Below are 16800 nucleotides of genomic sequence, written 5' to 3' on the forward strand. Positions count from 1 at the left end.
TGCCTAGACTTCCATATTCTTCTTCATCTTTGATGAGATGTCAAAAATAATATTAAAGATTAATAGTGATATAGAAAGGAGAGTGAATGCTGGAAACAGAGTAAATGGTGCTCTTAATTCAGTTATAAAAAATAAAACCCTATCAGCGAAAGCCAAATTTAAAGCTGTAAACAATGGAGTCCGGGTTCCAACCTTAATTTGAGGAAAGAAAGCATAGAGTCGGCAAAAGAAGCAAAAATGTAAGCTGAATGCAGTCGAAAGGGGATCTTTAAGACGATTATGCGACAAAACGATATATTATAGATGTTTGAGTGATGATATAAGAAACAAATTCAATATGAGTAAGGCGTGTTGGGATGGTTTGGCCATGAAAATGTATTATTTACATACTATTTCGAAGAAAAACTTTTTTTAGTACAAAAGCGGTGTTTTAACCGAAAAAATCAAATACGCCATATTTCATAAATTGATTCAGCAGTTACTTTGTGGTAAAATCTATACGGAGTTTGAAAATGATGCGGAATGCATCGAAACACGTGTCACAGTAGATTTTAAGAAAAAGTAGTATTTACTAAGTAAAACATTAATTGAAAACGTTAAATTTCAAATTGGAAATTTCGTGTATTTGGGTAGTATGTTTTCTAGGGATGGAAAGATTGATAAAGATATAGAAAGGAGAGTGAATGCTGGGAACAAAGTGAACGGTGCACTGAAATCAGTTATAGCAAATAAAAACCTATCAGCGGTAGCTAAACTGGCTGTGCACAACGGAGTCCTGGTTCCAACTCTAATGTATGGAAGTGAAACATGGAGTTGGCAAAAGAAGGATGAAAGTAGACTGAATGCAGTCGAAATGCGATCTCTCAGAAGAATGTGTAACAAAACGATGTATGATAGATGTGCGAATAGTGAAATAAGGAAGGAACGCAAAGCTGAGATAAGCATTATCGATAAAATTAAGAAAGGTGTGTTGAGATGGTTTGGACATGTAGAACGAATGAGTGAGGAAAGAACGGTAAAACAAATTTATGATGCGAATGTTAGCGGAAAAAGAAGCAGAGGAAGACCGAGAAAAACATGGCACGATCAGGTATGCCAAATACTTGAAAGTGGTCAGGTTAGGAGTCATAACAATCGGCGGCTATGTATGAGGAGATGCATGAACGTGGAAGAGGCGAAGAATGTTTGAGAGGACAGAGTGGTGTGGCGCTCTATTCTCTCTGCCTACCCCTGCGGGGAAGCGGCGTGATGGTTAGTTAGTTAGTTAGTTAGCTAAATTTCACCTGGGTTTAAAGAAAATTGAGTTGTGGTTTATCGTATATTGGGCGATAAATTTCAAGATAAAATGCATTGCATTTCTTGTATAATTAAAAAATATATGATATGCATTAAAATACAACAATTAAATTAATTCCAACGAGTGCAACTACTATCATTTGATAAAAATGATTGATCATTTGCTTTATTGATATATAATTGATTAGACATGCATTATCTCCACGGGTTTCAAAACCTCTTTATCATTCGAAAATTGAAAAGTATCATTATGCAAACTACTCTACTTAAAGTAATTTATGTACTTAAATCTTGACAAAAGTACCTACCTACATAAAACATAAATATTGAAAACTAGTTTTAAAAGTCCGCCTCCGTAGTGTAATGGTCAGCACGCTCGGCTACCGTTCTGGAGGTCCCGGGTTCGATTCTTAGGGGGGGGGTCAAATAAGTATAAGTGATTTTTTCACTGTAATATTTATTCAATATTACCCTGGACTGGTACCTGAAGCGGAGGGCTGATCACCTTTCCTTCATGTGTAAACGATCAAGATAACACTGCGTTTATATGAAGCAGTGCCCTATGCACCATTGGGGTGCGGATAAGGGTTTTATTTTTTTTATTTTATTTATTAGTTGACGTACTTTGTTATCGATATCAGGCAAATATGAATGGGTGAAAAAATAATAGTTAAACAAAATTATGAGGCTAATGTGATTGGTAATAGAAGCAGAGGAGCCGAGGAAAACTTAGCATTATCGAGTATTTTAAATGTTCGAAAGTGGTCAGGTTAGGAGTCGGAATAATCAGCGTTATATGTGAGAAGATGTACATATGATTGCGGAAGAGGCGAAGATCGTGTGCGAAGACAGATCGGTGTGGCGTTCTATTCTCTCTGCCTACTACGAGGAAAAGGTGTGATGGTTTGTTAGTTAGTTAGTTTGAATGTTATGTTCATATTTCTATTCGAATGGACATTTATATAAAATGCAACTTTAACAACGTTCAACCCCAAGGTTGACGACTTCCGGGAAGACCACCAAAGAGATGGATTCATAGCTGGGAATCGACATCACAGGGGCTAATCCATCTTCAAAACAGGTCACAAGGCCTACACTAAGAAGAAGAAGAAAAATAAGAGAAAAATATTTTTCATTGTCTTTGTTAATTTATAGCCTTTTCTATTATTTATTGATTCGGCATTGATTATTTAAAAAAAATTAAATACTTGAATATACCACTTTAATGAGTTTTATTTATATAATAATACGACTAGTTTCGAAAACTAACATATCGCTCACTCCTTTCAAGAACGTCATAAATAAAAAAACTTGATTTTTCAGGAGAACGTTTTTAAAGTTTAAAAATATAATACAATGTATTAAAAATAATTATCAAGCCACTTATTGAACTTTTTACCGTGCAACAGATCTTTTAAGGTTAAACCTGAAGGTTTTTTCTCCATTTGAAAAATATTTAGTGTATTTAAAAATTAATCAAACAAAACCTTTTCTTCAAAATGCAAAAACAACACTTTCTGTCCTGTAGCGGGTAAATATTAAGTTAAAAATATGCCGCTTTTGCTGGGATATAGTAAATTTTCTGGGCATTCCGAAAACATGCACAACTGAAAATTGACGTTTTTTGATTTATGACGTTCTTGAAAGGAGTGAGCGATATGTTCTCAACTGAAAATGAAAATACCTGTAAGTTTTCGAAACTAGTCGTACATATAAATAAAACTCATTAAATTGGTATATTCAGGTGTTAAATTTAAAAAAATATATAGTCTTTTCCATATTCACGCAACTTTTCATACATACACACCCGCAGATAATTCCGACTTACCACATTAATGTAATTGAAATGCTTGAACATACCAAATTTTTCTGTGTGCATTGATTTTTTATAATAATTCATATTTAAACACAGTCATAATAATATGTATGACGTGAATTATTAATCAGTTGCTAATATATTTTTAAAATGATCAGCGTGATTATTGATTTTTAAAATGCAATTCATTTAAATAGCACTTTGAGTAGGCAATAAATCTGACAACAAAACCATAATAGGAATGAAACAATTTAAATGTTAATTTATATAATTTGACCAGATAATTTATTTACAACATTTTGAGTGTGTCCAAATACTTGTTCACAAAATCTGGATTATCTCCAATTACAGGAGTTATTTTCATATTATTTTTTGACATCTCATCAAAGATGAAGAAGAATATGGAAGTCTGGGCATTTACGGGGCTTACGATCGTCATAGGCTGGTTTAAGTGATCACTTTATACACGTGTAACATTCACCAATTCTACCCATTATTGACAACCACACTACTCAAATTCTTGGAAGTTCTATATATATTAACCAATTTAGAAACCTTGTTCATGAATCACTAGAACTTCACTAGAGACATCTATTGGTGAGATGTAAAGAAGCTTTTTATTAAACAGAAACTCTTATATTAGTATGTGAGATCCGAATCTTTACATCTCACCAATAGATGTCTCTAGCGAAGTTCTAGTGATTCATGAACAAGGTTTCTAAATTAATTCATATATATAGATCTTCCAAGAATTTGAGTAGTGTGGTTGTCAATAATGGGTAGAATTGGTGAATGTTACACGTGTGTAAAGTGATCACTTAAACCAGCCTATGACGGTCGTAAGCCCCGTAAATGCCCAGACTTCCATATTCTTCTTCATCTCTGATGAGATGTCAATAAATTTATATAATAAATATGTTATGATTAGAAAATAAAGAAACTTTAAAAATAAATACAAATATAAAGTAATTTTTTGGCATTGAACTTGATATTAACAGATATTAACTGTACATTAACACGTGTATTGAGTTACGATGTAATCACTTGTATGTTTATTTTCGTTAATCGATTCTGCTGTCATTTTCTTATCATTTCTTTCCATTTTTACATATTTAACGTCTACACATATGGGTAAGAGTAAAGAAGTGTGAATAAGAATATGGAAAAAAGAAAAATAATTCATCTATGTCGAGATTTCTAAAATGTAAAAATAACTCCTTCCTCCTTTGTGGAGATTTGTTTACAAGGATTTTCATACATCCAAAATGTTGTGAATAATGAACTGATCAAGTTATAAACTGCATACAAATTTAAATTTATTTTTCAGGCCCAGTATGTAAAATGATGAGATTTTAAAAAATGAAAAATATCCTAAATAGAGAAACCTAGATTTGTGAATAAGGATTCGGACACAAAAATGTTGCGAATAAAATCACGGGTGAAATTATAAGCTGCATAAAAATTTAAAATCATTTATTAAGACGTTTCCCAGAATGTAAAATAATCCGGTATGAATCTTGCATACACCAAATAAAAGGGTCTTTGATGTTTTCTCAAACCTACCACAGATATTGCTATTAACTCAAGCACGAAGCGACATGAGATTCATGATAAATGTATGATTTCCAGAAGCATCCTTGATATTGTATTTAACGAAAATTGTATTATTATGTTTATCATTATAATTATTTATTCTTAAATTTGAGTAGTGTGGTTGTCAATCATGGGTAGAATGGTGAATGTTAGATGTTTGTAAAGTGATCACTTAACCAGCCTCAGACATATTGTAAGCCCTGAAAATACCCAGATATCATAATTCTTTTTTTCATTTATGCTGATATCTCAAAAATGCAAAAAAAAGATAGTCGAAAGCTCGTTACTTAACAGAGACAAGTTTTTTTAAACTTTTTTTGTAATCTAAAAAATAACATCGTTAATAACTGTTATGAAACATACGCAATTTTTCCCCAAAAAAACAGTACCACGCTAAAATTCACGGTGTTTTTTTTTTAATGTCCTTACCACTTGACATTTAGAAATTTCTAATATGCAAGTAGGTATTTCAGATATTTAACCCTTTGGTTACCAAAACGCATATCAAAAAGTGTAGGGCTGTGATATTATTAAAAAAAATTTTCGTTTTTAAGTTTTAAAGTAAATAAACAATATGTAATAAAATTATACAAATACAATACACTTATGGCATAACTAAAAAAATAAACAATTTTTTATTTTTAAATTATTTTTTGACATCATAGATAAAGAAAATGTAGAAGTTTGGGCAGTTAGGGAGCTAAAATAAAAATTACTCCTAATTGGAGATGATTCAGATTTGAAAACAAGTATTTGGACATATTCGAAATATTGTAAATATTTTTATTTGTTAATTACAGGCAACCCTTACATTTATTTTTATCTGTTAATTGCACGCAAAATTACTATATTTTTTTCAGTACAATCTCCAGCGTTAAGCGTACGACCTATATGTAATAACGACCCGCTTAGGCTCACAGAAATAGTATGAAATTGAAGTATTTTTTCAAATAATAAAAAAAACAAATATAACTCTTTTAAAAAACGAAGTTTTTGCGAAAAACGGGCATTTTAATTATTTATGTTTATATCGTGGTTTTTCTGGAATAGCAAACCCACAAGTCCTGGTAATTAAAGGCTTAAGTAAACCTACCCACTTCTCTTATTTTCTGACACTGTACCATAAAGTATAGTTGCAAACGATATTTTCTTCTGTTATTTGAGGAATTTGTCTAGTCTCCAGCCGATTGAAAAAGCATTCACGGAAGTAAATCGTATCTAAAATATATTAAAATGCTAATCATAATTTAGATGATTTATGATTCGAAAAACAACACACTGCATATTAGCGTTATTCAATTATTATTATGACTAAATTAAAGCAATAGCAAACCCATACGTGTCTATTGAATTGGTAATGAACAGTGTGTGATATTAATTCATTACACCAAAAAACGAATATGAAATAATTCTAAATAATAACACGTATTGCAAGCATCGTCTCAATATTATTATTTATTTTGGTATTTTATGCGTTATTAACTTTGTGGTATGGTTGCAAATCCTTATCATTCCTTAATTTTGTATTATATTAATATATAGTCTGGTTGTGGTCCCGTGGTTAGTGTCGCAGACTCTTACCCACTCTATCACAATTTGATACTTATTTCTTATAATGAGCCGCTTAGGCTCACAGAAATAATATGAAATTGATATATTTGTGTAAATAATAATAACACAATTTTTTCTCTTTTTTAAAAAACGAAAAAAAACAAAGAAAACAAAAAAAAACTCTACATTAAAATTACCGATTTAGAAATGATCATTCCTCCACCAGGTTTGTTTTTACAAACTGGGTAAAATATTAGCTCAAAGAAAATTGAAAAATTACTCGTACTATGTAAAATGATTCAAGAAGAATCTTTCATCCATTTTAAAGGTTTCGGCCATTAAATACTGTCGATTTTTAACAGTAGATGGCGCCAAAAAATTAGCATACGGAAGATGTTTTCAATCAAAGTTTAAATGTAACTTTCGAAATTCAGCAGTATGGTTGTCAATTATGGGTAGAATGGCGAATAATAAATATAAAAATAAATTTGGATAATTTTTATAGCGCTATTATCATATAATACTACCTCAAGGGCGCTTTACATGTGTATAAAGTGACCACTTAAATCATCAAATGACCGGTCGTAAGCACCGTAAATGTTCTAATATTATTCATTAATTGTTTTGAAATTTTGACATAATTTTCTATTCAAATACGCCCATATTTAAAAAAAATGTATGTATATAAATAAAAACAGTTGGTTTGTTCAAAATCTTAATTTTCTCCTTAAATTATTCACTGATTGCTTTGAAATTTTGACAAAATATTGTATTTGAATAAGTTCGTTTTTTTTTATTTTCCTTTTAATCAGACTGGGCCGCAACAACGCGTGGCTGGATACAGCTAGTTTATAATGTATATAATAAAAACACAGTGTTCATTGACACGTGTTCTATAAAGGTAAAAAAATATGATAAAAACAGTAGGAAAATCCGAATGCTTAAAATTTAACCTGCAAACAAGTCGGCTGTCCAAACTTAAAACACAGTAAGAGGCATTTTTTTAGTACGCGTTTTTTTTTTGCATTTTTGGACTAAGTAGAATATACTAAGTCCAAAAATGCAAGAAAAAACGTACAAAAAAAAATATCCCTTACTGTGTTTTGAGTTTGGACAGCCGAAGTATCCTTGTATGTTAATTTCTGATGATCGAATCAAAAGTACGCAAACGATTTCAAGGAATGGCTATTAACAATTATTGTTAAGATCAAATAAATTGTTAGTGACAGCCAAATTACTATTGGTCTTCTGATTTACATAAACCCAGTGAAGTAAAAAATATTTAATGGCATTATTGATTGAACTAGATAACTTTACGTACAATAAAAAGATAATCTAATCAAAATCTAATTTGCACTCAAATCTATCAAGATTTTTTCTATTTATATCTCGAAATACCATAAATGAAAAAAGAATATGGAAGTCTGAGATATGCCTAATGTAACAGTTATATTTTCGGTTATCTGTTACTGGTTTTTTTTCCTCGGTTTAAATTTTTTTCATTTGGTAAAAGAAGGATGAAATTTGACTAAAAGCAGTCAAAATGCGATCTCTCAGACGAATGTATGATAGATCTTCGAGTGGGGATATAAGGAAAAACGCAAGGCTGAGATAAGCATTATCGATAAAATTACGAAAGGTATGTTGATATGGTTTGGGCATGTGGAACGAATGCGTGAGGAAAGAACGATAAAACATATTAATGAGGCGAATTTAGTTGAAAAAAGGAGCCGAGAAAGACTGAGAAAAACTTGGCGTCATCAGGTATGTGAAATAATCGAGTTGAAATAATTGGCGGGTATGTATGAGGTGATGCATTCATGTGGAAGGGGCGAATAATGTTTGCAAAGATAGGGTGGTGTGGCGTTCTATTCTCTCTGCCTACCCTTGCGGGGAAGTGGCGTGATGGTTAGTTAGTTAGTTTGTGCATACACACACACACACACACACACACACACACATACCTACATATGTAAATACGCGATAATGACTACAATACAGAGGCGGACACGCAATACGCATCCAAATTTGTACACTGACTGATTAGTTTTAAATGATCGAATCCAAAAACCGATTAAAGCAACCGCTTCTTTAAAAAAGAAATCGTTATTTAATACGATAGCCCATCACTGCAAATAACTACTTCATTTCTCACGAACATTTTACATTTAATTTGTTTCATGTCTCAGATTTTTTCCGTTTCTCGTCATTATAAACGGATATTTGGATTAATCTCCGGACTTTTAACATCAAATATGCAGATGCAGCAATTATTTAACACCATTTAAGACAGCGCTTGCGTCACATGTCACAAATGAAACGTTGTCATCTTTGGGTAATGCAATAAATTAACGTGACATGTGTAAAAAGTGAAGGAGATGGCAGGAGCAAGTTTTTCGTCATGTTAATAAGATCTAGATCAGTGGTTCTTAACCGGTTCTCCGGGGAACACTGGTGCTCCGCGAGCTTGTTGCAAAGGCTCTGCAAATTATGAAAACCAAAATTTAATGTCTCATTTAATGTATGATTTGAATTGCAAATATAATGGCTAGATAGCAGCACCCTTGCAAAGTGAAGATGTGTGCGCTCGCCTCACAACAGCGGTCAATATATCGTAGTCATACAGGAGAAAGTAACCAAGTGCATTGTTTTAAAAAAACGTAATCATTGACTATCTTACTAGCTTAAAATTGCCCTGAAAAAAATCCCAAAATATTTAAAACTTGGAAGTATAATACATTGATTTGTTAAAAAATGACTAACTGCATTGATGTTCATTTTCTTGAAAAGCAAAAGTTACTTAAATGGCCCTCCTGAACATTTTACGTTTTGTTAGTTGGTCACTTTCTCCTGTACGACTACGATATCTTTGATTCTTTATCATTCATTATACTAAGAACAATTGAAAATATCATGGAAGTTATGTGTAGGAATTTGTAGAGACGTTGTTCCATCAATGGTAGGTTCATTGAAAGATTGATTTGTGAACCTTGGCTTAGCAATTCGGAAGAAAAACTGAGAGTAGCTATATCAAATATTAGACCTAATATCGCTGAAATTCGTAAAAACCGACAAGCTCAGGTGTCACATTAAATTATTTTCGCCGCAAAAAGTTTAATTGAGGTATTAATATTTGTTCATTTGTATATATTGTTTTTAATAGAAGTTATCTTTAGTTTAGGTGTACAACCGTGAACTTTCTTCTTTATGACCAAAAGTGCTCTCTGACTTCGGAAAGGTTTAGAACCACTGATCTAGATACATGATCTGATGTTAAGATATTTAAAGTATTGCATTTCATATGAATTTATTCAGCGCTCGAAACGAAATTTTTAAGACATTTTTGTGTGGAAAATTTTAATTGCTCTTGCAGCTTTCTTCCAGCTTGTTCTATAAAAAAACATGGTTTTAAGGTAACTGCATTCTGTCAGCTGGTATACTAGTTCAGTTTTTATTTATTAATATTTTCAGTGTGTTTAAATCTCTGTTCACAAATCTGGGTTTTATTTTATATAATTTTTTATTTGATAATTTTACAGAACAGTTACATAAGTACATTTACATTGATGACTAACAAAAAACAGGTAATTATAACATTTCACTTATACAATTTCACATATGTCGTTTTGTTTCACATTTATAAATATAAATACCTGGAAGAGAGGCGGGAGGGAGGAAAAGAGGCAAAAGGAAAGATGAAAGCTCAAGTCCAAGACATATTATGTGAAAATTGGGATACACCACGATATACATAAATATCGACTTACTGTTTTAACACTTGAGTTTTGTATCTCTACGAATATGTCTCTTAGATCTCAACATAGATGACTAAGAATATAGAAGTCTGGGTATTTAAGGTTATCTTGTCAAATAACGTGTGTAAAATGATCACCTAACCAAACCTATGATCGTAAGCCTAGTAAATGCCGAAACATCCATATCTTTGTAATAATACAGGAGAATGTGACCAAGTGCATTCTTTTACAAAAACGTGATCATTGACTTTTTGATATCTTACTAGCTTAATATTGCCCTGAAAAAAATTTCAAAGGATTTTAAACTTGGAAGCATAATATATTGACTTGTTAAAAACTGCTAAGTGCATTGATGTTTATTTTCTTGCCAAGCAAAAGTGACTTAAATGACCCTCCTGAATTTTACGTTTTGTAAGTTGGTCACTTTCTCCTGTACGAATACAATATTCATATTCTCATTTTTGAGTTAAGATGTCAAAAATGTTTTTTTGATTGAATATGATTTTGGTACTCTTTCAAAAGAATTTTGGATACGAAAGGGTTAATGATCCTCGTGGGATCGTTTTGTTAATCTGCCCGACGAGGTGGAAAGGTGCACAGCCTCCTATATAGGGGGTTACAAATTGTCGATCGAGTTATGTCCGAACGGACCGCCATTCCGCGCAGCTCTTGACATGGTCGGCCGCTCGAGTTGGAGTTACGGCGACACACGCGGCGATTATGCTTAAAAAATGAGACAATTAACTCGGAAAGCATTGCCAATTTCCATTGTGCCGAAAAACAGCTTTGTTTTTTGCGCTCTTACAGAGAAATTGACAAGTCCACTCGCGAATGTTAAGGGGCCAGTCTTGAAATCCGCAGTAATACCGTTTTAAAAAAATGCATAGGCATTCACTGAACATTTTTTATGCATGAAAGATAAGGAGTGTTTTTATTTTTTTTTTGGCATTTCACAATATAATATAAGTACAAAAATATTATTATTTTTTGACATTTCTGGGTACTTAAACCAGCCTAAATGCCCAGACTTCCATATTCTTCTTCATCTTTGATAATATATAAGTCAAAAAATAATATGAAAAATAACTCCTATAATTGGACATAATCCAGATTTGTGAACACACTCAAAATGTTGTAAATAAATTATCTGGTCAAATAATAAGCTAAAATAATAAAAATTAAATTTTGATGGCAAACATAGATAATATTTCAATATACATCATCAATATCTTGTATCTTTTTAGTTTTATTTTTAGATAATATGTGTAAAAAATTACATCAAATACGGAAATTAAATATGCTGTTTGTATAAATTACGACTTACCTAGGTAAAGTGTCTAGACTCTTAACCACATTTGCACAGATAAATATTGAGTGACTCTTTATTCACAATGTTTGTGTGTTTAACAAGAAAACTTTCTTTTAAAACCTTGTTTCAATAATTTGTTCGTAACGATATCTTTTTCGCAAACAAAGTAAATTGGACAAAAAAATCAGTGCATTCTTTTAACGTTCAACATATGAAAAAATAATAGAATTTGTAACGCAAGTAAAAATTCAGGTCAGATATTTATTTAAAAAGCGCACTGACGTAAATTACAATTCATTCAAATAATAAATAAAAACTAAACTATAGCGAAAACAAAAGCATTCTTTTGGACCTTTAACATTATTATTTTATTTTATTTTTATAAATAGAGAAATATACGTGTTTTTATTATTTACACAAATATTTCAATTTCAAAAAATGTCACCATTATTGTCTGTTTTCTTTTACAAAAAATCTTGTTCCTTAACCCCCTCCCCTTCCTTACATTTGTTAACCTATATATACCCCATAAATATAATTTTTGTTCGTTAGTTTTAATTTTTACCTGAAGATGAAAACATCGTTAAGTTTTCGAAACTAGTCGTATATATAAATAAAACTCATTAAGGGGTATATATTGTGGTAGAGTGGATTCGAACCGTGAAAGTCTGACTTAAGGATTCGAGGATTACAAACAATATGTGTGTTGGTTTATTTCTTTCATAGTCATCTCTAGTTTTATTTTTTTAATTTTTAGAAGTATGTAAAAATAATCTGGGATTCGGATATTGCATGCATCCAAAATGGGTCTCAGCTAAATAAAAAAGCTTTCTTTTAAGAAAAAAACTTTGTTTTATTAAAAACAATATTTTTTTTACAAATTTTAATTCATTTCATACTTTTTACAATCTTAAAATTTATAACGCAGTTCTCTCTAATAAAGAGACTTAGCTCTTGTGCTTGTAGAGGGACTTATACTTATTATTTATGGTTTATGTTTGTTGGTAATACATTTTTTTTCTTGGATTAACATGAAAACAATTCATTTTATTTGTTTTTTAGCATTTAAATGTGTTATTTTTTATTTCTGTAGGAAGGTTATTGAAGTACTTGGTTCCCAAATATTGAAAATTCTGTCGGAATTGTTTAGTATTGCAATTTGGTATTGTAAAGTCATTTTGGTATCGCGAAGGTGAACTTTTATAATTAGGTGATATAAATTTATTAAAATATGTTTTCACTGCACTAATATAATACACTGTTATTTTATGTATTAATTTTATGATAATTAATGATTTTTCGAGTCTACTAAGCTGTATTTCATTGTTAAAAAACACATCAAAAATAATATTGTTATTATTATGATATAACCAACAATTGTATATAGATTTAAAACATTAATTCTCTCACAATTGCCGTCTCAATAGATTCTTCCTTTCCCAGAAATTAAATATAAACACTTAGATGCCCCATTAACTGCACTTTTATTACCTGTAACTTTGTCTCTTGTAAATTATTACTACACATGATAAAACTATTACTTAAGTACCTAGAATTGTAAAGCTATTTAAGGACCGTCAGTCCATTTAATCTTCACATTTGTTTGAAAATGTCATAACTAGGCTAAACAGTTGTCACGATATTAATTTTGAGTTGTTTTTTTTTAAGAATAAAATACAACTTAGTAGACTCAAAAAATCTATGTTTGATTTGATGATTAATAAATAAATTAAAATGGAGTTCTACAAATTAAACGCCAAATCAATAAATGTATATATTATTATTCTCAATCTCATCTGTTAGGGTGTAATAATACAAGCCTATAGGTGGGAATCAATTGACAGTAATATGATATACGAGTAGAAGACACTGACTCAAAGTCCCAATGGAGGTGGAAATTTTCAATGCAATAACTCATAATATTATCCCAGTGGGCATATTGTATCACCGACTGCATAATATATGAAACATAGTTCACTCTATCGCCATCTATTGGAATTATTCCCATTCAGAGGATGACAACAATATATTATTGCTTTTGGTATTATTTCATTATGTAAAAAAATAGGTGACATAACGCTTTACAATTTTTTTAATTGATCTTATAAAATAAAAATACCAATTTTTATTGATTCACTTTATCCAACCGGTTTCGACAAGAACCTTGTCATCATCAGGGTCTATGTACTAAATTCTTAAACATTAAAATACTCAAAGTTAATTCCCCTTCCCTTACCAAAAACTTCCACGCACTCCGTACACCATATGAAAATATGATTTCAAAATATGATTTAAAAACTCTTACATGTTATTTTTATTGTGCATTGCGTAGTGAATACGTCAACCCAGAATAAAGTGTCAACCGGTTGGATAAAGTGTTCTTATAAAAAGTAGTTTAAAAAAAGTTGTTTTATTTCACCAAGTTTATAAAATGTGCCACAAAGTGTCTGGGAAAAACATTTTAGAATTTTTTTATTGGTCTAGGTGTTTGTGATGTATTTCCCATATTTGCCTTTTCTATCCTTACTATCCTACCTGCAGAGAAGTCTCTAAAAGAAGATGCATAGCGGTTTATTCTTTTAAATAAATTCATCTTCGTCTTCAAACATTTATGCGCACCCAATTGTGCAATGGGCAATGCATCGACGTAGTGTTAACTTGATCGTTAATTGGACGAAGGTAAGGTGATCAGTTCCGCGATTCTTGTACGAGTTGAGGGTGATAAATAAATATGAGAGAAAAAAAATATTTTCATTTTTTTATAACATTTTGAGTGTATTCAAATACTTGTTCATACATACATAGAAGCGGCCTTGAGGTATTATTTTACGAAAATGGCACCATATACGCTATCCAAATTTATATTTATTATTTATATATATGTCATACCCAGACTTCCAAATCGTTTTGCATGCATGTTGAGATAAAAAATAAAATAAACATGGAAAAAAACTAGATTTGTGCATTCGGTAAGATTTGGACACACTCAAAATGATGTGAATAAAAATAACTGATAAAATTATATGCTGAATATTTTTTAAATCAAGTTTTTAAGCGTTTTCCAGTATGTGAAAATAAACCGGGGTCTGTATATTGTCAATTAAAAGGGTTTTTGCTTTAAAAACATTTTTAATCCAACTATAGATGACTATTGCGAGTTCAATAATAAAGCACCATGAGATTAAGGATGTGAGTTTCAAAAATTCAAGTAAAGTGATCACTAAACCAGCCTACGGCACATGATAAACCCTGTAAATACCCAGACTTCCAATTGTTCATATATCTGTAAATGATAAAAAAAAATCTAAATAAAAACCAAAAGTGGTGAAACCCAGATTTGTGCACAAGTATTCGGACACACTTGTGCATAACTGCAAAACTGATCAATTTAAAACAGTATATTATCAGACAAAATATTTCAAAAAAATATTTTTGTGCGACCATTTGACCAACCCTGCTCAAATCAAACCTCTCGATAGTTCAAGCTAGCGGGTGTCATACATGATCAAAATAATATTCATGCTTTTGTTTATGACCTGGTGGGTTAATGGTTCAGTTCCTGGTTCCACTATGCGAATAACATCACTCGGTCCAGGGCATTATTGCCATGGGATCGCCTACAGACGACGGCTAGACGGAGTGCCTTGTGATTTATTGCGGGTGATCACGAATCACACAGGAAAACATTAGGACACATTCGCATATATTATTCGGTGCATCGGGTATGTTGAATTTTATTAATTGGACTTCAACATTGTGTCTTTCAAAATATAAACATGTGAGAAACACTCTCCTTATCATTCATCGTTCACTTTGTGTAATACCACTTTTATACACAATGTGAACGATGAATGATAAAGAGAGTGTTATATTACAATATTACAAAGATATCAATGCTTTTAATACACAAAAAATATGAAAATATGTATTGCTGACAATTATTTTTAAAAAATGACCAGACATTGGATTTTTACACCTTTTTGTGTTTTGTTATTTATGTTTTGTACTAATATGTTATTTTTAATGGAATTGCATTTGTGTCACTTGTTTCGATGCATTCCGCATCATATTCAAACATCGAAGATGATGCAGAATGCATCGAAACAAGCACAATAGATTGAAAAAAGTGGTGTTTAACAAGTAAAACTTAAATAAAAAATGGATAGGTTCCCACAAAGTAACTACCAAACAAATTGATGAAAATAGAAAACTCTCGTTGATAAAATAAAATCTAATTTATTTTGAATATTAAAAGCATTGTTTATTTTATGTTATGGTAATATAACACCCTGTTTATCATTCATCGTTTCATTTGCCTTCTTTCTCTCTTTTAAAATATTATTTGAGTTCAAATGTCAGACTTTGAACTGATGATGGAATGATTATTCCGAGACTGGTAGTCACAAAGTGAACAACGAATGATAATTGGAGTGTTAACATGTTATATTTTAAACCAAATAGTTATTTTTTTTATTATCAAAATCTCATACTTATTGGTTGCGAAGGAAATATAGTAATTAAAAATCAACTATTTTGTCACTTATAAATAAGTTACATTCGATTCTCATCTAATCACGAGAAATTTCACTTCAAAAAGTGACAATTCTTCACAACCTATACGATTTTTTCCTTCCAGTATGACAGTCAGTCCATTTATATGCATCGAGATATGGGAGGACTGGGAAAGTCAGTAGAGTATGGAGTCGAGATGTTAAACAGATTCGAGGTATCGGTTGAGGGTTGCGACTTGTGACCCGAGCTCTCGGAACGGTCCACGCAGTTTCAGGATGGCAATAACTGCCTCCAGTAGCCCACGCGAGTCAACTCAGTTTTGTGATGAATCATTTGGGAATACTGTACCTACAATATTTTAGTATTTGCAAATTGTCGATACATGTGTATGAATTCCAAACGTAAATAATACATAATTACAGCTAATTTTCTTACTGAATTTTAATAATTTTGAAACCAATGAGAATATTGACAAAAATTGCGAGAAAATATTAATGAATAATATAATTTTTTAATTATATAATGATGATTGTTTTATGGAATATTGTACAATTTTTTGCCTTTGCAATTTTCAAATGTATGTCAGACGTAAATAATACATTATTATAGCTTATCTTCATCCTAAAATTCAATAATTTTCAAATCAATGAGAATATAGAGAAAAAATTGCAAGAAAATATTACTGATTTAATATGAAATTTTTACTAAACTCGAAGTATAAATTATAGGTCAATAAAAATACACTTTGAAAAACAATTTTTTGGTTGAAATTGATTTAAATTTAATTTATTGGTATAATATTATGTAAAAGAATACTGTGCTTGCTAAAAATCAATGATTCATGAATTAAAAACAAAAATAAGGTTTGATAAATCGATTTTTTAAAAATTAAATGAAACTGCATCCTTACATTTTCGGGGTTTAGTAATTTTCCTTTTTTTTAAAATTGCGGCACATTTGGACACGAT

Source organism: Brachycentrus maculatus, unplaced genomic scaffold (genome assembly GCF_059751285.1).
Source record: "Brachycentrus maculatus isolate JH-2025_06_01 unplaced genomic scaffold, ASM5975128v1 h1tg000452l, whole genome shotgun sequence".
Taxonomy (NCBI): Eukaryota; Metazoa; Arthropoda; class Insecta; order Trichoptera; family Brachycentridae; genus Brachycentrus; species Brachycentrus maculatus.